Source organism: Scylla paramamosain, chromosome 21 (genome assembly GCF_035594125.1).
Source record: "Scylla paramamosain isolate STU-SP2022 chromosome 21, ASM3559412v1, whole genome shotgun sequence".
Classification (NCBI taxonomy): Eukaryota; Metazoa; Arthropoda; class Malacostraca; order Decapoda; family Portunidae; genus Scylla; species Scylla paramamosain.
The window spans coordinates 11,103,267-11,130,766 of record NC_087171.1 but is presented as its reverse complement, the minus strand read 5'-3'; the positions used below and the strand labels follow the sequence as shown (position 1 = coordinate 11,130,766).

Genomic DNA, 27,500 nt, shown 5'->3' with positions numbered 1-27,500 from the left:
GCCTGCCTACTCGTGTACCTTTTGAAATGAAGCATGGGGCGAGGACGGCCGCTGCCAGGAGGTGAGGGCATACACAGCAATGAAAGATGATAAATAATGGAACGTTACACACACACACACACACACACACACACACACACACAGAGAGAGAGAGAGAGAGAGAGAGAGAGAGAGAGAGAGAGAGAGAGAGAGAGAGAGAGAGAGAGAGAGAGAGAGAGAGAGAGATTTACACAACAAATAACACAAGCACAGCGGCCGACCAGGGAAATGGGAATAGTATCGACTGCCAATGCGTGAAAATGGAATTCTGAGTGGCAATGATGAATGGGAATTTTACGCGCCGGCAGAGAGAGAGAGAGAGAGAGAGAGAGAGAGAGAGAGAGAGAGAGAGAGAGAGAGAGAGAGAGAGAGAGAGAGAGAGAGTTTCGAATGTAGATAGAAGCCTTGGTCAAGGAAGGAGCTTCGAGAGGAAACTCATTCGGTGCAGGACGAGAAGACGTTGCCTGCTTTATCCCGCCTCTAGAACGACAGAAAACAAAGAAACAGACAGATACAAAGATAAACATATAGGCAGATAGACGGACAGATAGACAGATAGATCAGACAGACAAATAGGTAGATAGATTGACATAGATAGATAGACAGATAGATAGATAAATAGATAAATGTATAAATAGATAGATCGATGGGGTAACTATGATGACCATAATATCAAAGCAGCACAACGTGAACGAGCATTTCATATTCTGGCTAACCTTTTTGAGAAACCCAGTTGGTGTACGTATGTCATGTGTATTTCAAACATTTTCGTCGTGTTTCTTGATAATCTATACACTTGTTTGGGGAAGTTAGTGCGGAAATGCTTTAATACAGCATCCAGTGTATTCCTGCTTAACCCTTTCACTGCTGTATGTCACATCAGTGCTTAATTACGAAACATACTTACATCTCTTCTTGTTCCACAGCCACCTCCAAGCATTACAATGGGCACAGATTACAAAATTTATTCTTTTTATCCTCTTTTCTCTTGTACATGCTTATAAACATTTCACACATTCCTTCTAGTGCTGAGAATTATTACATATCGCTGTGGCTGTGCAAGAAAATATTTTGTGAATCTTACATATCTTACCGCGAATGTGAGAGATAATTCAAAGTGCAAACTTGATATCCTGACGTATCCCAGCTTGAGCCTACATAAACACTCCTTGCTTCTTAACAAACAGCAACAAATGGCAGGCGCAGCGTTACCAAATAAATAAATTACGATACACAATTTTTATTTGAAGCAATATTATACTCATTACACAATTCCGATCAATACAACTCATTCATATGTTGAGACACGTTCCATTGAGCCAATCAGATGGAAGGGGCGGAGCATACTAGGTGCAATTGATCGTGATGAAAAAATCCCTCACTTTTTCAGGTAAATATAAAACACAAAGGTAGTAAAACACTTGTGTGCTCATCAACTCACGGTCAGCAGTCTGGAACCCTGCTGCACTCACTCCTATTGTGTTCTGCGTGTTCTCTCTGTCTTAAGTCTGATCTTTATGAGTCTCCCTAAAACCTCTACTACTTTCAAAAGGTTCTAGTTGAAGTTACACGGGTTTTTAGGATATTTTTTTTCCGGTTCTAGTAACAGATTAACGAGATCTTTACGTTACTAACAGGAGAAACACTTGTGAGAATTCTGCTAATCATCTCTGTGACATTTGAAAATAGTCGTGGTGAGAGAGCAAAGCGTTTCTGAACACTGGCCTAAGTGTGACAGTTTACTTGACTTCTGACTCTGACTGTACTAAGTGTTCGTTCCTCTTCCTCTTCCTCCTGGTGCCTGATAGACCCTTAGCAATTAGAGGATCTGAGATTAAGAAAAAAAATGCTGTTCTATGAAAGTAAGTGTGATATTTTATTCGAATTCTGATCGTGAGTGTAATAAGTGTTCATTCCTCTTTCTCTTCCTTCTCCTTGTTCTTCTCGACCGGATTTCACTACTAGCAGAGCACACTTCATCAAACACACCTGCTAAAGCACCAAGAAATGTCCTGATATGCATCATTCCCAGCACTGAAGAAAATGTTTGGCTGTTGGTATGTAATTCAAGTACTTTTATTCCCCTTTTTCTGCAAGGGTGTGGCAGCGAGACAGGGAGAGGATGCGAGGCGGAGGGAGGGAGTACACTGCAACGAGAAAGTGAGAAAGAGAGGATGTGAAAGGGAGACACACAGTAAGGGGAGGAGAAGGGAGTGGATGTGAGGGGACAGATCAGTGGTGGAGGGAGGGGATGTGTGAGATGAGGGGAGGCGGGCAGGAGTGGGTGTGCTGCTCCCCTCGAGAAGCACCTCACGTCTGCCTCGCTTCCCCACACCAACCATTAACTGGCTTCCCCTCCTCTTACCTCCTGCCCCCTCCTGTCCCCCTTTCCGACGCGCCCCCACTGCACGCCCACCATTCGTCACTCCCCCTGCTCGCGAATACCTTTGTACCTTCCTCACAATAGTGCATTCGTCATCTCCCCACGTATAGTAGATAGAAATAAAGGATTAGAGAAACTGTGCTTGGAAAGGGAAGAATGCTAAGTAGTGATGAAAGAAAATGGGAGTGTTATACGGGAGACTAATGAGAGAGAGAGAGAGAGAGAGAGAGAGAGAGAGAGAGAGAGAGAGAGAGAGAGAGAGAGAGAGAGAGAGAGAGAGAGAGAGAGAGAGAGAGAGAGAGAGAGAGAGAGAGAGAGAGAGAGAGAGCTCCACATATACTCTATTAACATACACTAGTTTTTGAAAGAGTGAAGAAAAAAAAAGATAGATTTGAGGGGACAACAAAATTGAACACACACACACACACACACACACACACACACACACACACACACACACACACTGAAACAAGGGAGGAAGCGAAGACTAAACAAATTCATGAGGAAAGAAAGAAAGAAACAGACGGAAAAAAATGGAAAGCAAGAAAAAAGAGTACGATGAGGAAAGAGAAAAGAGGCAGGAGGGAAAGAGGGCGAGAGAGGGAGGGAGAGGGAGAGAGACGGAGGGAGAATGTTGTTGTGGAGGTGAAGAATGGGTGGCGAGGAGTGAGAGGAACAGATGGGAATGGAGGAGAGGGTATGGGAGAGAACTATTGGAATGGGGCCGCAGCAGCAGAACCACTTACAACTTATGGAGAGAGAGAGAGAGAGAGAGAGAGAGAGAGAGAGAGAGAGAGAGAGAGAGAGAGAGAGAGAGAGAGAGAGAGAGAGAGAGAGAGAGAGAGAGAGAGAGAGAGAGAGAGAGAGAGAGAGAGAGAGAGAGAATGATACTCGTAATAAACACACAAACAAAACAGATAAATAGATGACATGACAAAAAAAAAAGAATAAAAGAAAAAAATAGAAAAAAACTATCAAGTGAATGAAATGGAGAAAGAAAATTTAAAGGGCAAGAAAAAAAATAGGTAAAGAGGAAATGGGGAAAGAAAAAGGGAAGATATGAGAAATCCCTGGAGTATTGCAGAGCAAGAGAGAGAGAGAGAGAGAGAGAGAGAGAGAGAGAGAGAGAGAGAGAGAGAGAGAGAGAGAGAGAGAGAGAGAGAGATGCTAAACTCTAAAATCGATACCTTTACTATTCCTCTTTTTTTTTCTTTCTTACTCCATTTTTTGTCCTTTCATCTCCACGCCATCAGGCAAGAGCCATCACTCGGTGGGGGACGCGGGACAGGAGCAGGAGGAGGCGCGAAGAAGGAGGACCTAAAACTACAGCGCAAAAAAATAAAGTTACTCTCGAAGCAGGTGGGTGGAGAGAAAAAAATATATGAACACTGAGAGAGAGAGAGAGAGAGAGAGAGAGAGAGAGAGAGAGAGAGAGAGAGAGAGAGAGAGAGAGAGAGAGAGAGAGAGAGAGAGAGAGAGAGAGAGAGAGAGAGAGAGAGAGAGAGAGAGAGAGAGAGAGAGAGAGAGAGAGAGAGAGAGAGAATATGAGTAATAAAAAATCGTAAAAGTAAGTAATGAGAAATTGAAGAAAAGTTAAAATGTACTTTCAGAACTCAAAAAGAATTATGTACCCAGGACTTTTAATGTCTAATCATAAAAAAAAACTGTCCTGGAGAGAGAGAGAGAGAGAGAGAGAGAGAGAGAGAGAGAGAGAGAGAGAGAGAGAGAGAGAGAGAGAGAGAGAGAGAGAGAGAGAGAGAGAGAGAGGATAACAGGGGATAAAGGAGATAAAATAAAAATAATATTGATACGTAGAAACATAACTAAGAAAAAAATAAGCATGTTTCATCTCAGAGAGAGAGAGAGAGAGAGAGAGAGAGAGAGAGAGAGAGAGAGAGAGAGAGAGAGAGAGAGAGAGAGAGAGAGAGAGGGGAAGGATAAAGGGGGATGGGGTGAAAATTATGTCCTAAAAAGGAAGAAAAAACTCCATGGAGACCCTTTTCTTCGGGAGAGTCAAAAAGTTTCACGGCTTCACATCCAAGACTCGGAATCACAACCCGTCGATAAAGACGATCCACTAAAACCCTAAGAGGCGCCTCCTTTGGACCTTCTATATATATATATATTTTTTTGTTTTTTTTTCTTTATTCTTCGGATAGATAGTATTACTGTAGCTATTATTTCTAGTATTTTCATTTTTTTTGTAATATGTATGTTTTTTCTTTATTTTTGTTTTTCGTTTTGCTATGAGTTGTATGTAGGGGTGGACTCTCTCTCTCTCTCTCTCTCTCTCTCTCTCTCTCTCTCTCTCTCTCTCTCTCTCTCTCTCTCTCTCTCTCTCCGTTTATATCGTTAATCATTATTACATCTCTATATGAGCACACACACACACACACACACACACACACACACACACACACACACACACAGTTGTGATGTAAAGAAAATTACATTAATTCAGAAAGAGGGTTACGAATATGGTAATACAAGCTGACCTAATCACCATACTGTTACTGCCACTACTACCCTAACTACCACTATCTATAACACCACTACAATAATCACCATCATCATCACAGCTAATACCTTCCTGTTCCCCACCATCACAGACACCACCACCACCACCACGACCACCACTGCCAAGTATGCTCCGGTAAACATTATCATAAGCACTGTTATTGTGAGATTAAGACAAGATAATTCTATACTACTGTTGAAAATAAATATGTTCAAGCAAGCTACTTTCCTGCTCCTCCTCCTCCAACTACTACTACCCATTATCACCATCATCATCAGTACTATTAACCCTTCAACCACCGGTGTTAACTACGATGCACAGAGGGTGTCAGTCACTCTAGGTATCTACATCATCATCTTTCCTACATCATCAGACGCCTTAATACGTGTACTTGGCAATAGTACATTAACCACTCAGGGAGGTTTAATAGGAGTGACAACATAACGATTTTGCCGGAGTGAGGAAAGTCGCCACAATATATGTCCACGGTTGTACGGTTAATGCAAGTGCCATTGGTTGTGAAAATTGATATAACGAGGAAGGTATTCATTGATATTTTTTTTTCTATGACAGTCAGCAATCAGGCCGTCTGTCTCTCTGTGCGTTTGTCAGTTAGTCACTCAGTCGTGGGTGTGTGGACTTGGGGCATTCTAAGTGCTTTTGTACCTGTATGTTTTAGTAACTCTCTCTCTCTCTCTCTCTCTCTCTCTCTCTCTCTCTCTCTCTCTCTCTCTCTCTCTCTCTCTCCGTCCCTCCCTCCCTCCCTCTTCCATCACGCCGCCTGACCCTTCTACTTTGCTAGCCTTTCAACGTTCGTCGTAACTCTTACCATCTCTCTCTCTCTCTCTCTCTCTCTCTCTCTCTCTCTCTCTCTCTCTCTCTCTCTCTCTCTCTCTCTCTTATGTGAAAGTACTGCATTTTTTATTATTCTTTCTTTAAGCATTGCATTATATATTAAATGCTTCTCTTTCCTCTATTTTATCTTACAATTTTTTTATTTTCTACCTCAGTTACTTTATTGTTAACTAAATTTCCTTACCTCACTGCTTTTGTACTTCTTTTATTCTTCTTCTCCTTCTCCTCCTTTTCTATCCTCGTTCTCCTCCTTTTCCATCCTCGTTCTCCTTCTGTAGGGTTCTCCTCCACCCCTTTCTCTTCCATTTCCCTTATTTATTCGTTTTATTCTGCTGCATGGTACGTACTTTCCCCCTTCCCATTCTCCTTCCTTTTCCTGTTTCCTCTTTTGTTCGTTCTTGATCTTGTTGTCGTTCTTTCTCCATTTCCTTCTCTTTATCTATTAGATCCTGTTCAAATTATACTTTTCCACTTTTTTCTTTTCCTCTACTTCCTTCTCCTTCTTTTCCTCCTCTCTCATCTTTCTGTCGTTCTTGTTTTTGTCTTATTTTTTTCTCCTTGCTTATTACCATATTCTTTTTGTTGCATTAATGTTTTTCTGTTCCTTCTTTCTCCTCCTTCTCCTTCTTTTAACCTTTTTCCGTCGTCTTTCCCTTTTTCCTCCTACATATACATCTTTTATCTTCCTTTCCCTCGTACTTCTCTTTCTAGTCTATTGTCTTCCTTCCATCCTTTTTCTCATTCCTTTTTTTTTTTTTTTCATCCTCGTTCTCGCTCTCGTCCGCCTCCTCCTTTTCCTTCCTCTGGTCTCCCGCAGCCATCCATTCTTACACCTCTCAGTAAAAAGAGTAAAGCAATACATTTCAATCCGATTGCCAAGTGGACACGTGGATTCTGAAGGTTATCGGAGGGGAAAGGAGCGGAGACGAAGGACGTGGGCGAGGAGGAGGAGGAGGAGGAGGAGGAGGAGGAGGAGGAGGAGGAGGAGGAGGAGGAAAATGGAAAGAGAGAGATGGACAACAGACCACTCAAAACGTGGGAAAAAAAATGAGTACTAAGAGAGAGAGAGGAGAGAGTGAAGGGAACAGAACGGAACGGAAGGGAAGGGAAGGGAAGGGAAGGGAAGGAGAGTGATTGAGTGAGTGAGTGAGTGAGTGAGTGAGAGGGAAGACGACGACTCCCTGCTGTTCTCCTATCACATAAACTGAGAGACAGTCCACACACACACACACACACACACACACACACACACACACACACACACACACACACTTGCTCTCTCTCTCTCTCTCTCTCTCTCTCTCTCTCTCTCTCTCTCTCTCTCTCTCTCTCTCTCTCTCTCCCTTTCGTCGACAAACCACGTCCTGAATCACCAATGGGACAACACACCTTCGTCGTAGCAAAGGTGAGAGAGAGAGGGAGAGAGAGAGAGAGAGAGATAGCGAGAAAAAAAAACGCGTATTGTGTGCGTGCGCCTGTGTATATCTGTAAAAATAACGATGCCTTGTAATTCGCGTGGGCAAAGGAAACACCTGAGAGGGAATCGAGATCGTTTCCGCGTTCTGCCTCTTAATGATTTAGGCGGGGCAGCGGGGAGGGGAGGGGAGGAGAGGGGAATTGAGGTGAGGGGAGGGGAGGGGAGAGTGGCCGCTGAAATAAAAGTATTGGAGGTGACGCCGGCCGACTGGACCACGCCCCGCCGTCGTCCCCTCCCCTCCGCTCTCACATCGACGTGGCCCCAAGTCCCCTCCCCTCACCTCTCTCCGCCTTCCCTCCTCCTCCCCCTCCAGCCACTCCCTCCCCACTGTCACTAAAAACTCGTCCGATTTTTGTGAGCACCTGCGGAAGGTTCGTGCATACATAAGCCACAGATTTGGAGAGGAGGTGAAATCTGGTGAAATCTGATGGAAAAGTTGAGGTCGGAGTCCGAGGAAAAGTTAAAGCCTGGCAGGGTCACCGTCTTTCATCGTTTAAGTTTCCTCTAAGTTTGCCCAAGTTTCCTTGTAATTTCCATATTTAACTTTTCTTTGGCCACTTACATATAGGGGTCCCATCCAGGCGGGAGAATGGCAGGCGGCTCTGGTCGCCGTGACGGGGGCCGGTAGCGTCACAATGGCGAGCACCACCGCCGCGGGATACGCCACTTGGATTCTGAGTTGAATTAGATGGGCGGTTGGAATGGCCTCGTGTGACCAAAATCCCGATGACTCCCGCCCTGTCCCCATCTGTGGATTTTGGACTTCGATTTCAAAACTGGACAGTAACAATTACATTAATCCTTCCGAGCGGGCACTTAGGATAAATCCCGCGGTAAAGGATCGCGCCGTTATCTTAGGACGGGGCGGGAATAACCCCAATATATATCCAATACTTTCAGAAGTTACCCTCAGGACATAACAAAACTCCTATACTTATGCAAGGCTCCGCAGCGCCCCCAGACCCTGCCATTTTTCACATTCGGGACAATCGGTGTTCGGGCGGGGAGGGGCTGCCCAGGGGCCATCTCCCTCTTCCCCCTCTTCCTCAGAGGTGGGCCAGACGCTCTCCTCCCTCCCTACTTTCTCCCCCTCTCTTCTCTCCTTCCACCTGAGTCAGTGCATCTATTCGAAAATTATCCAGTTAACACCATGTACGAGTGTGTTTGAGGAGTGTCTGTTATGAGAGAATGGAAAGATGGAGTAAGGCGATACGAGAGGTGAAAGCAGCCTGGGGTGGGCAGGCAGGAGGGACGAGACCACAAGGGAACTACTGAGAGGGTGGAGGAAGGAAGAGGAGCGGCAGCAGTGAGATGAAAAGGAAGGAATAAAAGAACAAATAGACACAAAGCGAGCTAAAAGCAACACCGCACATCTACACACACACACACACACACACACACACACACACACACAGACACACTTAATCCTGCAGCCTCATTAATTTAACATCGCAAAACAAAATGCATAATCTTCAACTCGTCCGTCCTCAAAATTATATCACAATCGCCGTCGCCATCCGCTTACTGTCATCGCAGCGGCGCCAACACTACACTACCCCCATCACCACCCGCCCCTCTCACGCTCCCCTCACTTCCTCTCTTCCCTCTAGTTCCCGCCGGTGGTCAGTGGGGCCCCATGTAAATGAAAACCACTCGTCTTTAGCGTGAGGGTGTCGGGGTGTCAATTTAAAGAAAAAGGCAGCCGGTGAAATGATACCTCGAGCTGGCGGTCTGAGCGGCTCTCTTGCCCCACACAACCATCCGCCGCTGCAGGGCTACCGCTGTGCCGCCATAAAAGTGTTCTCAGTGGAGTTTCTGCCTTAGGGTGACTTTCCCGGTAGCCTGGCTGTGTGTATCTGAGCGTGTGGACGAGAAGGGGAGTGCCGACCGCGTCTTCAGATGATGCACGGGTGAAAATTCTTCTGGGCGAGAGGCTGGAGCGTCCGCCGGGAACTGAACAGCAATACTAGTCTGGTACTCAGAGTGGCGCTGATTGGATAACTGACGAACCTGACACAAAAAGATCATCAGGGATCGAGGAATGCAAAACAGTGGTGTGGCGGGCAGGCGAGGAGGAGCAAGAGGCTGGAGCGTTGGAAGAGGCGGTGAGGGAAGGCCAAGAAACTCCTTGATAAAGTTATTTCCTACCTGTTACCGGACTCCCGCCTGTCTACCGCTGCGCTAATCTACCTCACACTTTCCTTGCTCTTTTTGTTAGTTGACATTATCATTATTATTTTTTTTGGGGGGGCGGGAGGTGTGGTGTGTGCGTCTGACATGTACATGTGTGTGTGTGTGTGTGTGTGTGTGTGTGTGTGTGTGTGTGTGTGTGTGTGTGTGTGTGTGTGTGTGTGTGTGTGTGTGTGTGTGTGTGTGTGTGTGTGTGTGTATTGCTGCCCACCGCCCCCCTATCACCAATACAAGCATTTCCTGTTTCCCACCGTCATTTCCAACACAGCCAATCATGCAATATTTATCCACTAAATTCCTTCCGTCATGCCAGCAACTTTGTGGAAAATTATGGGGTGATAGTGCGGTTTGTGTGGCCTCCAATAGTAAGCAATTCATTATTCACTCCACTTAGTATTCTGCAACAACAAACACCACCAACCCCACCTATGACGTGTTTACTGATTACCTGCACTAGGGAGCCGTGCAGGGGTTGTTTGTGCCGACTGCCAGCCGCACCCCACACCTGCATTCCACAACTCACCTGGATTTCTGGACACCATACCTGCCACACCCAACAGCACACCTGCATTTCATACTCTACCTAGATACCTGAGTTTCTGACACCACACATGCTAGACCAGCCACATCCCACGCCTAAAATGCTACAGCAGCTTCACCAACGACTATATTTTTGGGGGCGCGACACCTGAACGCCACACCTGAACGCCAAACTCCAACCACACCACTCACTGGAATTCTGGCAGCCACATATTTGCCACGCCCCACATCTGGAATACCTAACTTGAATTTCTGTACACCAGCCTCATCCCGCAACATCAGCCAAGCATGCTACAACCCACCCCTGGCATCCTGGAAGCCACACCAACCACGCCCCACACCTGAGATTCAACACTTTAGCTGGATTTTCATCACCGTAGGTATCATATTACAAGTTCTCTGACACCCGGTTTTTAAATATCTGACAAACTTCTTTTCTTTTCCTTTTAATAACCCCACCAGGCAATCCTTCAGTTATAAATGCCTCTTATCCTACAATTCACGAGTTTACTTTTGATCGTCGACCGCCTAATCAACCATCATCATCATGTCTCGCATCAGAATCAATACTAATACTGTTTTTTTGGTGGCACTTGAGAACCAGACTTGACCACCGCCCCAAAGTTACGATGCCAGCCTGTTCTAATATCACATGGCCTGTCCGAACGGTTCTGAGTCAGTACATACAGGAAGGATTTTGTGGATCCCAACGGTTCAAAATATTAATACGTTCACCATAACTGACGGCTGACTACATCTCCGCATTCTTCACAGACACACGAACGTAACCCGCGGCGTGGGGATTAAAAAGACTTGAATCAATGCAGCACCTCTATATCACAGCGACACGGAGATCACCCACGTCATTATAAGGTGCTTACTGACAAGGCATGAGGAAGGAAGAACATCATTTTACCCACTTAAGATGGATCTCTTCGTGTTTGCTGTCCCCCGTTCCCCTTGCGTCCACTCTGTCCACAAGCCATCCAGGAAGAACAGCTGAGCGTTTCTCTTTCCCTTCCATAACCTCTTCCCAGGAAAAGTCCCAAACAAAAGAAATATGGCATCTTGTGGAGCTCCATGGTAACTAAAACATTTAGTATATTTTCTCCTATAAGTTTTCTTTTTCTTGCTTTAAACTCTTGTCATTGATCTTCTTAGTCTTGTGTGAAAATATCACCTTTTTAACTTTTTCTTCCTTTGTTTAACGACTAATCAGACAGAGAGAGAGAGAGAGAGAGAGAGAGAGAGAGAGAGAGAGAGAGAGAGAGAGAGAGAGAGAGAGAGAGAGAGAGAGAGATTGAAGTAAAACAATACCTCTCTTCCAGTCATGCTTACATATTTATATTTCATACTTTTCTTCCTTCTCCATTTTCTTTTACCTAACCAAACTCCCCAGATCCTCTCCCCAGCCTATGAGGAAGAACATCATTTTACTCACTTAAGATGGATCTCTTCGTGTCTGCTGTCCCCCGTTGCCCTTGTGTCCACTCTGCCCACAAGCCAGCCAGGATGAATAGCTGAGCGTTTCTCTTTCCCTTCCATCACCTCTTCTCAGGAAAAGCCCCAGACAAAAGAAATATGGCATCTTGTGGAGCTCCATGGTAACTAAAACATTTAGTATATTTTCTCCTATAAGTTTTCTTTTTTTGCTTTAAACTCTTGTCATTGATCTTCTTAGTCTTGTGTGAAAATATCAAATTTTTAACTCTTTCCTCCTTTGTTTAACAACTAATCAGAAAGAGAGAGAGAGAGAGAGAGAGAGAGAGAGAGAGAGAGAGAGAGAGAGAGAGAGAGAGAGAGAGAGAGAGAGAGAGAGAGTTTCAATGGTAGATCCCTTTATCCCTCTTAAGACAAGTTGAAAAGCTATTAGTGTATTCTCTCGGAAGAGGCTGTCACAGTACGCCTATAATAGTCTCTCTCTCTCTCTCTCTCTCTCTCTCTCTCTCTCTCTCTCTCTCTCTCTCTCTCTCTCTCTCTCTCTCTCTCTCAATCTTTCTTCGCATAAAGCTTGTCTGTTTTTAACCCTTAATGTCGTCTGTATTTCTCTCAGCCAGTCTGTAAGTCACCCTCTCTCTCTCTCTCTCTCTCTCTCTCTCTCTCTCTCTCTCTCTCTCTCTCTCTCTCTCTCTCTCTCTCGGTATCTGATCACCCCTAAATCCGCCACTCTTCCGGGCTTGCTATACCTGCCGACCTCGTTTCTTATCTTCGAGAGTTCGTAAACTGAGGGGCGTGTGTCGTATTTCCCAAACTCTCCCATCCAGACCTTCCCTCTCCCTCCCCCCTCCCTCTCTCTCTCTCTCTCTCTCTCTCTCTCTCTCTCTCTCTCTCTCTCTCTCTCTCTCTCTCTCTCTCTCTCTTAGCTTCAATCTTTCCTGCTTCTTTCCTCCTCTTCCTTCTCCTCCTCCTCGTCGTCGTCGTTGTCGTCCTCTTTCTCCTCCTTCTCGTCGCTAACTTTCCTCCCTCCATCCACTGATCTTGCATAAATGTCCTCCACTCTTGTATTTTCAATGGATGTGCGTTCTCTCTCTCTCTCTCTCTCTCTCTCTCTCTCTCTCTCTCTCTCTCTCTCTCTCTCTCTCTCTCTCTCTCTCTCTCTCGTGCATTTAAATTTCACAGTTCCCGTGTCTGTAGTATTTCTTCCCTAATGTTGCCTTGAAAATGTACGTACGTATACACAAATGTTTAATTTTTTATTATTTTTTCATGATATCTTGTTCATTTCAACGTTCAAATTATTAAGTTTTTGGTGCGATAGTTCCAAAAGAATATGAAATGCAAAGTTTTCTTTTTATATATATATTTTTTTCTTTTTATGTTCCTCTTCGTGATCCTCCTTCTCTTCTTCCTCCTCTTCTTCTTTTTCCTCCTCGTCCTCCTCCCCCGTTCTGTATGTATATTATCCCAGCATCCTCTAACGTCGGCTACTTCTCTTCTTTATCTGTATATCTCCCCCCTCCTCTCCTCTTCTTCCTTCTTCTCTTTTTCCTCCTCCTCCTCCTCCTCCTCCTCCTTTCCCTATCGAACCTCTCTTTTCTTCTTCTCTCCCTCCTCGAACTCTATCCTCTTCTTTCTCCTCTTTTCTGTCAACGTCCCTCCTCCTCCTCCTCCTCCTCCTCCTCCTCCTCCTCCTCCTCCTCCTCCTCCTCCCGTTATTCTCCCTCTCCTTTTTCCCATCTACGGGTATTGTTACTGTGTTTTATCTCCTCCTTTTCCTTCTCTTTCATATTCCCATTAATCATTTTCATGCATCTCTTTTTTTCCTTCTTATTGTTCCTTAATCGTCCTCTCTCTCTCTCTCTCTCTCTCTCTCTCTCTCTCTCTCTCTCTCTCTCTCTCTCTCTCTCTCTCTCTCTCTCTCTCTCTCTCTCTTCCATGTCATTTGTGTCTTATTTTCTTTTTTTTTTTTCTGCCACATCAGACGGAAGGGTTGGGCCACGCTGGGAAATTTACTACTACCACCACCACCACCACCCCAGCCACCACCATCACCACCGCCAGCCACCACCACGCCCCCTCTGTATAGTTATTGTAAATACTCTCTTCCCTCCCTCCCCCCTCTCTCTCTCTCTCTCTCTCTCTCTCTCTCTCTCTCTCTCTCTCTCTCTCTCTCTCTCTCTAAGGCGCTCGGTTTGTATATAATTTTCTTTTATAATGAGATAATTCAGTTTTTATTTTATTTATTTTTTTTTATTTTTTGTGTTCTTTTCTTCTTCTCAATTTCTTATTCTACTTTCCATGAGGTTTTGGTAAATTGTCTGTCTGTCTGTCTGTCTGTCTGTCTGCCTGTCTGTCTGTCTATCTATTTAATTATTTACCCGATTTCTGTTCATTTATTTACCTATATATTCATGCATTAATCCATCTATCTGTCTACAAATCTATCTTCTTTATCTTCATATTTGTCTTTATAACTCTCTCTCTCTCTCTCTCTCTCTCTCTCTCTCTCTCTCTCTCTCTCTCTCTCTCTCTCTCTCTCTCTCTCTCTCCATCAGCCAAGCCACTCCCCTCCCCCCAGCATCGCCCCTCCAGCCTTGTCTATACTTCTTCAGCAGATTTCTTCCGGTCTCACCCTATCAAGCCGACCATTTTACTTTTCACTCTATCACTCCGTCTCTCCCAACTCCATGGGCGCTCCCTTCCCCTTCCGTCTCTCTCTCTCTCTCTCTCTCTCTCTCTCTCTCTCTCTTGTATGTTCATCTTTTTTTGCTTTTGTTTATTTTAATTGCTGAAGTAAATGGTAATGTGTGTCGAATTGCTGCTTTTCTGTCTGTATGTCTGTATGCTACACTATATAACGCAGGTACCTATTACTTATCTATCTGTTTATTTATCTATCTGTTTTATGTACCTGCTTCATCTAAATATATTCATATCTGACAATATTATTTTTCATAGCCGTCTGTCTATCTATTTGTTGTGTTTGTCTTTTTGTCTGCCTGTCTATATGTATATCTGTCTGTCTGTTTGTTAACCTGTCTGTAAATCTGTCTGTCTGTCTATCTATCTATCTGTAAGTGTTTGTCTGTCTATTTTTGTACGTCTATTTCTATATTTCTTTAAGTCTCTCTCTCTCTCTCTCTCTCTCTCTCTCTCTCTCTCTCTCTCTCTCTCTCTCTCTCTCTCTCTCTCTCTCTCTCTCTCTAACCTTCCCTCAGTCCCTCCCTCTCTCCCTCGCTCGCTTCCTCCCTCCCTCACTCCCTCGTTCCCTCCCTTCCTTACTCCCTTGCTCCCTTTCTCCCTCTCTCCTCGCCCCCTCGACCCTCCCCAAACATTATCCAAGACGTACAACACCGGCGTGGTCGAGGAATTTCAAGAACCTGGGAGTCGACATTTGGAAGGTAGCCAGAGGTTCAATTTGGTGGTGGTGATGCATCCAAACTCCGGCGGGGTCGAGAGCACGGGACAGGGAGGGTCAGAGAGAGAGAGAGAGAGAGAGAGAGAGAGAGAGAGAGAGAGAGAGAGAGAGAGAGAGAGAGAGAGAGAGAGAGAGAGAGAGAGAATGACCATATGTAAGTCTTTAATTTGGAAAGGAAAATGATAAGGTTTAAAGAACTAATAGTCTTTCATATATTATTAAAGAACAGACGGATGGTATTGGTGACTGTTGACAGACCGACCGACCAATAGACAGACAAGGAAACTAAGAGCAAGATGGTATGAGGAGATGGGAAGTAAAGGGTGGTGGTGGTGGTGGTGGTGGAAGTGGTGGTGGACGAGGAAGGTGGATGCAAGAAAATGTAAGAAGGGAAAGAAAATAAATGAATGTAAAAAAATAAAAAAAATGAATGAAGTGTGCATATAAGGAATAGAAATTTGGTACCGAGGTAAAAATTGGAGAGAGAAGAAGAAAGGGAGGGAGAATGATGAAGAGGAGGCAAAGAAAAGAAAGTGACAGAAGAAGAGAGAGAGAGAGAGAGAGAGAGAGAGAGAGAGAGAGAGAGAGAGAGAGAGAGAGAGAGAGAGAGAGAGAGAGAGAGAGAGAGAGAGAATAAAAACAATAATCTCTCTCTCTCTCTCTCTCTCTCTCTCTCTCTCTCTCTCTCTCTCTCTCTCTCTCTTGATGGTCCAAAGTTGACAAGAATAAAAAAAACCTGAGATCTAATAGCCCCCAAAAAAGAAGAGGTTTCCATTGGTGTCCTGCTCTCTAATTTAGCCAATGTCCTTTTTCTGCCTCTGCTTGCTGGGGAGGGCTAGGTGTGGTGAGGGCTGGACACAGAGGAATCAGGAATAAGATGACTCGTGCAGGGTAGGATGTGCTGAGTAGGGTGCCGTGGTGGGTGGAAGAAGTATGGGTGGCTGGGGCGGTAAGGTAGGGAGGATGCAGCTTGTGTGTGTGTGTGTAGTGGGGTTTGGATGGTAGGCTTAACCCTTGCACTGCCATGATTACCGAGAGAGAGAGAGAGAGAGAGAGAGAGAGAGAGAGAGAGAGAGAGAGAGAGAGAGAGAGAGAGAGAGAGAGAGAGAGAGAGAGAGAGAGATGAAAGAAACTAAGTTAATTTTGTTTCTTCAAGGCTAGAGAAATATTTAAGAGACAAGTACAACATGCAGGGTCTATAGATTTACAGATAATCACAGAAAAAAAAAGTTAAGCAGTAAAAGGATTAAGATATGGAGGATTAAGGAACTGGCAAATAGAAAAAGAACAAAAAGAAGTGTTGGTATGGAAAGATTGACAGGTTAATGCGCGCACACACACACAGACACACACACTTTTCCACAGTTGTTACTCTCTACTTGGCCTTATTACGTAACTACCTGGCTTCCTTTACCTATTGTCCCGTCTCGCCTCCTGCTCCTCATTAAGGCGCTTCTCATAAAAAGGAAAGACGGAATGAAGGGGTCAGGAGAAAAGAAACGGAGCATTCACGTAACATCTCAAATCCGTCAAGAGCTATGAAGAAATAACTTTTGTCTTAATTAACATTACAGGAATTTTGAGAACAAAGTACATACACAAGTTCGGCGTAACCTCTCTTTTTTTTTTTATTCTCTCTCTCTCTCTCTCTCTCTCTCTCTCTCTCTCTCTCTCTCTCTCTCTCTCTCTCTTTATTTTTTGCTTTCCTTCACGTCTTTTATGTCCATAGTTCTTGTTCCTCTTAAGTTTATCTTTTTTTTGTCATTCACTTTCTTTATCTTCTGTTTACTATTTTTGCTGTTTGTGTTTTCTGGTATTAGCATGACTTCTTATAAATTTATTGTTTTCACCCCTCCACACACACACACACACACACACACACACACACACACACACACACACACACACACACACACACACTCTCTCTCTCTCTCTCTCTCTTATGACGGAGAATGGAGATGGTTCCTCTAGTCAGGCAATTTTTCCAACTCCATTCCCCGCCGGTCTCTTCCTCACACGCGCACGACAAGAGGGACGCGGGGAGCGGAGACTGACGGGAAGCCTTTACTCTGCGCACTCACAATGACGATACAACAAAGCCACGAGAAACACCCAAAAATAATGAGGGCGCTTGTATGTATGTATGTGTGTGTGTGTGTGTGTGTGTGTGTGTGTGTGTGTGTGTGTGTGTGTGTGTGTGTGTGTGTGTGTTATGATATGCGTACATGGTTGTTGGACTACATACACATGGACGTACATAGAGAGACAGGGTATCGGTTTCCAATAGGAGATTAATGTGCAGGGTCGCCAAGGAGAAGTTATGTATGCCCTTACACTCTCGGCCCTTCTTCCCTTCCACCCTTCCTTTTCGTTCGCCGCCTCTCTTGGGACTCTTCTGAAACGCTTTGCTCTCTCTCACTACGACTGTTTTCAAATACAGAGACGATTAGCCGGACTCGTCAGCGTGTTTCTCCTGCTGATGATGTAGAAATCTTGTTAATCTGTTACTAGAACCATAAAAATAGCCGTAACAACCCATGTAACTTCAACTACAGAGTCTTTTGATGTAGTGCAGGTGCGGCGCAGAATTATTTCAGAATACGGTTCTTAACTCTTAACCTAACCTAACCTAATCTAACCTAACCTAACCTTACTTAACCTAACCTAACCTAACCTAACCTTACTTAACCTAACCTAACCTAACCTAACCTTACTTAACCTAACCTAACTCTTCTTACCTTTAGCCGCTCAGCTCCATTCTTCTTCCCTTCTTTTCTTCCCTGAACTCTTCTTTGTCTCTACTTTTCACTGCTTTATTTTTGTCTGTCTGTCTGTGTGTATTGGTCCCTTTGTCTGTCTGTCTGTTTAGCTGGTTGGCTGGATGACTGGTTGCCTATTTTATTTTCTTCTTTGTTTCTTTGCCTGTCTGTTTTTGTCTCTGTCCCTGTCTGTCTGTCTGCCTGCCTGTCTGATGCTGTTGTTGATGAAGAAAATAAGTCTCTCTCTCTCTCTCTCTCTCTCTCTCTCTCTCTCTCTCTCTCTCTCTCTCTCTCTCTCTCTCTCTCTCTCTCTCTCTCTCTCTCCTGAACACATCTTCTAATACTAGGCAAAATAATTCCGTACCAGCTTTAGATCATTCACTGCCTTTCCCCTCCCCGCACACACACTTTCCTGAGTTTGGAGGAGAAAAAATATATAAAAGTCCAATATTTCCTCTCGCAACCAATGAACCGTAAGGAAGAAATGACCTAAGGAACTCCAGTGACGGATGCTCTGCGAGAAGAAGGGGGAACTTCAAACAATGACATGCGTAAAAGACCTGGAGTGTTCCTGCTAATGACCCGTCGCTGCGAGATACAATGCACCTCTCACACCAAGCAAGGACCATAGTCTTAAACACCTCCGCGTCGCACCTCCATTACATACAAAAGGTTCTAGCAGTAGCTCTATTAGTTGAGGCTACACGAATCTGTAAGGGTGCTTTTACAATTCTAGTGACAGATTAACATGTTTTCTACATTCTCAGCAGGAGAAACACTATTGAAAACCCGGCTAATCATCTGTATGGCCTTTGAAAATAGTCGTGGTGTATAAGCAAAGCGTTTCTAAATACAGGTCCAAGTCTCGCGAGTAACCCTCAGAAAAGCCTGCAGGTTTGATTCACTATTGTTTCTTGTCAGGAGAGGTTGTGTTCTCTCGTATCCTCAACCCCTTGACTGCTGATGAAGGTTACTGAGTGACGCTCGTGAGTTTTAATTAGGAAAAGTAACTGACCAACATACACTTAAGAAAAACTTGACTTAATATTCAACCATCTCTGCTGTGTGTGCTATGGGTGTTGTCTCTCAAAGCTGTGATCTGAATCTGCACAGGACCATTTCATTAAGGTAGGGAGGAATCGTACCAGTGAAAAGGTAAACTAAGACAGAACCTGCTTGCGTCGCTATACCTAAAGAGAACCTAAAATAAAAAAAAGAATAAATATAGAAAAAAACACAATAAAATTAGATACATAAATGAACTCCAAAGAATATAAAGACGCATTATTTCTTTCTTATTAGATAGCTCGGTGATAAGAACTGTTGTATGTAAATATGATACATTCCTCAGGTCTGTGTTGATGTAAAAATTATAACAATACAAAAATATTGATTAGAAAGAGCCGCTTAATTTCTGCTGCTTCTTAACTGGTAATGAAATGAATAAAAAAAAAAATAATAATGATGATGATGATGATGACGATGATGATGATGATGATGATGATAATAATAATAATAATAATAATAATAATAATAATATTGGTTGCTAGAAATAATTTACATGTCTTCCTTAAAGACATACACACACACACACACACACACACACACACACACACACACACACACACACACTTAAAGACATAACACACACACACACACACACACACACACACACACACACGTGAATATTTCTTCATAGTTTCCAAGTCTTAACTTTCTTTTTAATGTTATACTCTCTCTCTCTCTCTCTCTCTCTCTCTCTCTCTCTCTCTCTCTCTCTCTCTCTCTCTCTCTTAATTTTTAAACGAATTTTAAATTCTTCCAAAGCTTCTTTTTTCTCTTCTTCGTCCTCCACCTTTCCCTTCTCCTATGTCTTCCTCTTTACGTCTCCTCCTCCTCCTCCTCCTCCTCACCTTCATTAATATCTCATCTTCCCTGCCTCTTCTTATTCCTCCCTGCACATTTTTTTAGTCTACCAAGGAAATTACCCTGAAGAAATCTCTCTCTCTCTCTCTCTCTCTCTCTCTCTCTCTCTCTCTCTCTCTCTCTCTCTCTCTCTCTCTCTTCTGCGGTAAAGCGGATTTTCTACGAAGACCAGGCAGTGTGAAAGGTAGACAAGAGAAGCTAAGTGAAAAAGTTGGTAAGGAGAAGATAACGGATGAGAGAGAGAGAGAGAGAGAGAGAGAGAGAGAGAGAGAGAGAGAGAGAGAGAGAGAGAGAGAGAGAGAGAGAGAGAGAGAGAGAGAGAGAGAGAGAGAGAGAGAGCGATTGAGTTGTGTGTTAGAAAGGAGAGAAAAGACGAACAAGAAGACGGGGGAGAGGAAAAAAAATGAAAGGGAAATTAGGACGACGATGACGACGACGACGAGGAGGATGAGGAGGAGGAGGGGGAGGAGGAGGAGGAGGAGGAGGAGGAGGAGGAAGAAGAAGAGAAGGAACAGAAAGAAGAAAGAAAAAATAGAGAAAACAAAGAAGCAAAAGAAAAAAGTATGAAAAGTGAAAAAACAACAACCAGAGAGAGAGAGAGAGAGAGAGAGAGAGAGAGAGAGAGAGAGAGAGAGAGAGAGAGAGAGACTCAGGCAGGCAGAGGGGGTGGAGGGTAGCAGCAGCAGTGGTAGTAGTAGTGGGTAGGGTAGGGTTGGGGTGATATACGTGGCGTTAAGGGCTCCAGGACGACGAGGGGTAAGCAGCAAGAGGACGCATGTTAAGTAGGCAGTAAATTGTGAGCGTCAAAGAGGCCAGCGGTAAAGAAAATGGAAAGGGCTGATGGACGGGCGAATATATGGCAGGATAATACGAATAGAAATGAGTCGAAATTAACGAATATAGATGGATGAAAAGGACGACGAGACGCGGAGGAGGAGGAGGAGGAGGAGGAGGAGGAGGAGGAGGAGGAGGAGGAGGAGGAGGAGGAGGAGGAGGTTGCAGAGTGGGTTGCTTGATTTCCAGTGCTGTGAAAATGTGTGTATAGGAGGAGGAGGAGGAGGAGGAGGAGGAGGAGGAGGAGGAGGAGGAGGAGGAGGAGGAGGAGGAGGTAAAGAAGAGGTGAACAGCATAATATCTGGAAGTGAAGACGATGATGAGAAGATGGTTTCAGAGAGAGAGAGAGAGAGAGAGAGAGAGAGAGAGAGAGAGAGAGAGAGAGAGAGAGAGAGAGAGAGAGAGAGTAATAATCAGATTGGGTAAAGTGTGACAGTAAGAAATGCAGGAAGGAGAGAAATAAAGGAGAAAGAATATAAGAGGATAATAATATGATGCGAGAAAGAAAAGACAAAAAGGATAAAAAAAAGATGAAGAGATTCCACGACGAGGAGGAGGAGGAGGAGGAGGAGGAGGAGGAGGAGGAGGAGGAGGATGAAGAGAACAACATAAGGTCAAATTTTGTGTGAAGTCAAAAGAGTTTTAAGGAAGACAATACAGGAAGAAAGGAGGAGGAGGAGGAGGAGGAGGAGAAAAAAGAAGAGGTAGGGAAAAAGGTTAAGGGTGAGATGAAGAAGAAGGAGAAGGAAGAAAAGGAAGGCAAAGGGAGGAATAGATGAAGGACAAAGAGAAAGGAGAAAGAGGATGATAAAATATGAGGAAAGAATGAAGAGAAGAGAAAGAAGAGGAAATGGAGAAAAAAGAAGGAGAGGGAGAATCAAATGAGGGAGGAGGAGGAAGGGAAGGAGAGGAGGGTTAGGGAAGATATGAAGCAGAGAGGAGGACAAAGGTGAGATGGTATGAATGCAAAGAAATTAGAAACAAAAAAAAAAACACTAGAAAAAAAAATCTACAGAAGACTTTTTTCTTTTTTTTATTTATAAATCTAAGGACACAAGATCGAGGAGGAAAAAAAGAACAGGTGAATGAGAGTAAGAAAGGAAAAGCAAGATTAAATAAAGATACGTGGGATTATGAGAAAAAAGAACGTTATCCATCCATCCAGAGAGAGAGAGAGAGAGAGAGAGAGAGAGAGAGAGAGAGAGAGAGAGAGAGAGAGAGAGAGAGAGAGAGAGAGAGAAAGGAAAAAAATATTTCATAGTTTAGTTTTCGTTAAATTTTGTTTTAATTGATGTGTTTCTTCTGTAATATATATGTGTGTGTGTGTGTGTGTGTGTGTGTGTGTGTGTGTGTGTGTGTGTGTGTGTGTGTGTGTGTGTGTGTGTGTGTGTGTGTGTGTGTGTGTGTGTGTGTGTGCTGATGTGCTGACTGTCCTGTTTTTCCTCTCTTCTGCTCATCATATTCCATCTCTAAACATTCTCTCTCTCTCTCTCTCTCTCTCTCTCTCTCTCTCTCTCTCTCTCTCTCTCTCTCTCTCTCTCTCTCTCTCTCTCTCTCTCTCATACTTCCACTTCTTACTACTTGGCCTGTCATAATATAGCCTCTCTCTCTCTCTCTCTCTCTCTCTCTCTCTCTCTCTCTCTCTCTCTCTCTCTCTCTCTCTCTCTCTCTCTCATATACATCTCTCACTAACCTTTCCTCCCTATCTTCCTTTCTTAAACTCGCCCTCCCTCCATCCCCCCCTCTCTCTCTCTCTCTCTCTCTCTCTCTCTCTCTCTCTCTCTCTCTCTCTCTCTCTCTCTCATATACATCTCTCACTAACCTTTCCTCCCTATTTTCCTTTCTTAAACTCGCCCTCCCTCCATCCCCCTCTCTCTCTCTCTCTCTCTCTCTCTCTCTCTCTCTCTCTCTCTCTCGCGTCGGCGGCAAGACATCCATGTTTAGTAAATCATGGCAGAGTCTCAGTGCTCCATTTGGCGGTCTCCACTTTTAATACCATCCCTCTTATCGAATTAAGTGGCCGTTAGTGGCGGTGGATGTAAGATTTAGAGAGGCGGGAAGTGTGCGCCCTACCTCCCTCCCGCCCTCTTGCAGACACTTCTTCAGGAGGGAGAGAGAGAGAGAGAGAGAGAGAGAGAGAGAGAGAGAGAGAGAGAGAGAGAGAGAGAGAGAGAGAGAGAGAGAGAGAGAGAGAGAGAGAGAGAGTGAGAGTGAAAGCTGATGTATGGATATGGGATGAGCTGTTTTTATTTGAGTGTAAGGATAAGGGTGATGGGGGAGAGGAGGAGGAGGAAGAGGAGGAGGAGAAGGAGGAGGAGGAGGAGGAGGAGGAGGAGGAGGAGGAGGAGGAGGAGGAGGAGGAGGAAGGAGGAGGAGGAGGAGGTGGTTCAGGTGTGTCTATGTATGCAATAGTGATGATGTTAATAGTTGTAGAAGTACCAGTAGTAGTAGTAGTAGTAGTAGTAGTAGTAGTAGTAGTAGTAGTAGTAGTAGTGGTGGTGGTGGTGGTGGTGGTAGCAAAAAATAATAAAAAAATAAGTAAATAAAGAAAACAAGAAAAGAAGAAAACATTCAACATGAATTAAAAGGACACACGCACACACACACACACACACACACACACACACACACACACACACACACACACACACACACACACACACACCTTCATGGGAGAGAAAAAAAAGTTAAGTAGCTTCGCAAATACTGTTGAAGGGACGAAGGGTTAAAGGAGGGAGGGAGGGTGGGAGGGAGAGAGGGAGGGAAGGAGGGTAGGAGGGAGAGCAAGAGAGTAGGAGAGACAAAATGAGGAAGGAGAGAGAGAGAGAGAGAGAGAGAGAGAGAGAGAGAGAGAGAGAGAGAGAGAGAGAGAGAGAGAGAGAGAGAGAGAGAGAGAGAGAGAGACGGAAGGGGGAAAAAAGAGAAAAAGCTGAAAATCTGAATTAACCTCCCTTCACCCTTTTCTCTCTCCTCATCCCCTTTTCCCCTTTCTCTCCCTTTTTCTGCGCTCTCTCCATCCCTCCCCCTGTCTCCCGTCCCCCCTACTCTCTCTCTGTCCCTCTCCCCTCACGTAATCATTGGCACTTTATTAATAATCTGAATGGGTGTTTTTCTGCCCTGGAAATTTGCAGTCAAAGGCGTGATCTGTAGACTAGTAATTGTCTATCTGATGAGATTCTTCCTTGTTACCGAGGCTGCCGTGAAGGACGGGTAAGACAAGGCCTCTCTCTCTCTCTCTCTCTCTCTCTCTCTCTCTCTCTCTCTCTCTCTCTCTCTCTCTCTCTCTCTCTGTTCATAGGGTGTTAGTTTTCTTTCAGTCTCTTCGTTTTGTTAAATTTTCTTCTCTTTTTTTATTTTTCTCTTTTTCTAAGAGAGAGAGAGAGAGGGAGAGAGAGAGAGAGAGAGAGAGAGAGAGAGAGAGAGAGAGAGAGAGAGAGAGAGAGAGAGAGAGAGAGAGAGAATCAAACATAATAGAAAAAAATAAAAAAAAATAAATGCAAAGAAGAAGAAGAAGAAGAAGAAGAAGAAGAAGAAGAAGAAGAAGACGAACAACAACAAACAAAATAGAAAAAAAAAACATTAAGAAATAAAAAAATCACAGAGAGAGAGAGAGAGAGAGAGAGAGAGAGAGAGAGAGAGAGAGAGAGAGAGAGAGAGAGAGAGAGAGAACTCATCAGTAGCCGTGTGAAAAATGTGAGTTGGCTGCCCCGCTGATTAATCATAACCAGAGCTAAATTAATCAAATCATTAATCTAATCAGTAATCGGAGTCTCTGCTCGCGGTCGGATCATTCATTCACTCCCTCCCTCTCTCCCTCTCCCTCTCCCTCTCTCTCTCTCTCTCTCATTCTCACTCTCACTCTCATTCTCACTCTCTCTCCATCACACACCCTTCTTTTCCATCCCACCCTGCTTTCATCACACCCTTTCCTTCTCTTCTCTCCCTCTGTACATCTCTCTCTCTCTCTCTCTCTCTCTCTCTCTCTCTCTCTCTCTCTCTCTCTCTCTCTCTCTCTCTCTCTCTCTCTCTCTCCTTGTACACTCACTGAAAAAGAAAAATAGAGAGAAATTTAGACAGATAGAAAGATAGATAGATAGACAGACGGATAAATAGATAGATATATAGATAGATAGATAGATAGATAGATAGATAGATAGAGAGAGAGAGAGAGAGAGAGAGAGAGAGAGAGAGAGAGAGAGAGAGAGAGAGAGAGAGAGAGAGAGAGAGAGAGAGAGAGAGAGTTGCATAATGGACTTTAAGTTTCCTAAAGATTCCAAGAAATTAATAATGAGGAAAGGTAAATTATGAATGAAAACAAATTAATTAGTGTGTGTGTGTGTGTGTGTGTGTATGTGTGTGTGTGAAGAAGCCAGGAGAAACAGTTACTCTTATGACCTCTTTTAATCCCTCTTCCTCTTCCTCCTCCTTCTTCTACTCCTGCTTAACTTTCTTTTCTATATTTTTCTTTCTCCTCTATCTTCTCCCATTGATATTTCTCTCTCTCTCTCTCTCTCTCTCTCTCTCTCTCTCTCTCTCTCTCTCTCTCTCTCTCTCTCTCTCTCTCTCTCTCTCTTTTTCTCTGTCTCTATCCATGATCTGCCCTCTTCTAGTCTCCTATATATTTCTTTTCCTTCTCCTTTTCCATTCCATTTCTTCATCTATTCCAGTTTCCACTATTCATCATCCTCAATACCTCTCCTCCTTTCTCCTACTCCTCTTTTCCCATCTTTCTTTTTCTTTTTCTTTTCCTCTCATTTGCTCTTTTCATCTGCTTTTCACTTTTAACCATTTTTCAGTTATCGTTTTTCCCTCTTCTTTCTTCTTGATCATCTTTTAACCTGGTGTTCACTTCTATCTTCTTTCCTCCTCCTATTCGTCTTCCACTATTTCTTCTTCGTCTTCCTCCTCCCATCTACATACCACTTCTAACCATCTTCTCAGTCATCCTTTTCTTCTCCATCTTCTTAATCCTCCATCATTCCTAGCTATCTTCTTCGTCTTCCTCTTCTCCTCTCCTCTCCTCTTTCGTTGCGCGGCGCCTCATCATCACCACCTCCCCATCACCTCATTACCTTCTCATCTTCGGCCCATCAAGCAGTTTCGGGAAAATTACTCCAAACCTGATTTTTTTTCGTACGGAAACTTTGAGATCCTTCGTAGAGAGAGAGAGAGAGAGAGAGAGAGAGAGAGAGAGAGAGAGAGAGAGAGAGAGAGAGAGAGAGAGAGAGAGAGGGGGCGAGTGAGATAAACAGGCCTTCTCTCTCTCTCTCTCTAGGCTGAAAGGAAGAGATGGATGAAAGAGAAGAAAAGTGAGAGAGAGAGAGAGAGAGAGAGAGAGAGAGAGAGAGAGAGAGAGAGAGAGAGAGAGAGAGAGAGAGAGAGAGAGAGAGAGAGAGTGTACGTGTGTCTGTGCGTGCGTGCGTAGAGGAGGCGTGCAGGCTAAGTGGCGGCAATTCTCATGGTCTGATTAATCGTTGAACTTTGCACACAATTTGTCTCTGTGGGCAGCGGGCGTCATCAATGGTGGCAGGGTTGATGTGGGGATTAATATTACACCCAGTATTTATGTACCTTGGCCACGCGACGATAAACAGACCGTCAGGAACACAATAGTGACAGTGTGTGTGCGTGTGTGGGTGTGTGTGTGAATGGCGGACCAAGGGGACAAACACGCCCTTACCCCTTCCTTCTCTCTCTCTCTCTCTCTCTCTCTCTCTCTCTCTCTCTCTCTCTCTCTCTCTCTCTCTCTATGTATCTATCTATCTTTCTCTCTCTCTATCTCTCTACCTAAGGCCAAACACCTTTGCCTTCCCTTCTCTCTCTCTCTCTCTCTCTCTCTCTCTCTCTCTCTCTCTCTCTCTCTCTCTCTCTCTCTCTGTTTCTCTCTCTCTCTCTCTCTCTCTGTTTCTCTCTCTCTCTCTCTCTCTCTCTCTCTCTCTCTCTCTCTCTCTCTCTCTCTCTCTCTCTCTCTCTCTCTCTCTCTCCAGTATGGACATCGCCCCTCCCTTCTGATGCTCAATGAATCACGTGATGGATGTAAACACTGTAATAATTGAAGAGAGAGAGAGAGAGAGAGAGAGAGAGAGAGAGAGAGAGAGAGAGAGAGAGAGAGAGAGAGAGAGAGAGAGAGAGAGAGAGAGAGAGAGAGAGAGAGAGAGAGAGAGAGAGAGAGAGAGAGAGAGAGAGAGAGAGAGAGTTTTCTAAACGGTGACGTCGATGATGACGTTGATAATGACGATAATGATGATGATCACAGTGGTGACAAAAACATGTAGAAAAGAAGAAGAAGAAGAAGAAGAAGAAGAAGAAGAAGAAGAAGAAGAAGAAGAAGAAGAAGAAGAAGAAGAAGAAGAAGAAGAAGAAGAAGAAGAAGAAGAAGAAGAAGAAGAAGAAGAAGAAGAAGAAGAAGAAGAAGAAGAAGAAAACAACAACAACTATAAAAAAAAATAATAATAGCAATAATAACAAAAGCAATAGCAACACCTTGGGAACACTTTTCTTTCCCCTCTTACTAATCACTCAGTCAGTCAACCCATTAATCAACCAATCAGTTAAGAATTCGCTCGATCAATCTTATCTCCAGCCAAGTAACTCAATCAATCAATATTTTTCGCCTTTTCTAAAAACAATTGCTCGTACTGCATTTTCCCACTAACTATTTACTTACCAAGCAGCTTCTTAATACTGCATTCTCAACCTCACTTCTTATCTCCACAACTTACAAACCTAGTGGAGTTTTCAAAGATGTTTCCATAATTCCAGTGATATATTAACAATTATTCTGCATTACTGATGAGAGATAACACCCATGAGAACACGTCGAGTCCTCCCTTTTTGGTCTTGTGAGAGCGCACCGTTTTTGAGGAGAAAGCATAGAAAGGAGGAGAATTAAGGATATAAATTAGATCCCCTTTTGAAGTCAGACCCTCGTGAAAGAAAACGGTCATCTCTCAAGCTTGTCCAGACATGTGCTTCTTGATGAAAATGTGCTTCATCTCATATTTTCTCCCAATTCCTCCTTTTGTTTCCGTCTCTCTTATCTTCTCTCTTCTCTCTGTGTTCCTACTTTTTAATTTTTTCCCTTTTGTCTTCCTCTTCTTTTTTCTAAACAATCTTCTTTC

At 44.0% G+C, this 27,500-nt stretch overlaps 1 protein-coding gene across 4 annotated transcripts in view; it reads right to left on the bottom strand.

Annotated features, from left to right (window-relative positions):
• Window positions 1–27,500, bottom strand: part of LOC135111008 (forkhead box protein O-like) — a 167,056-nt gene that overhangs the window by 31,932 nt on the left and 107,624 nt on the right. The gene's annotated exons all lie outside the window — the stretch shown is intronic.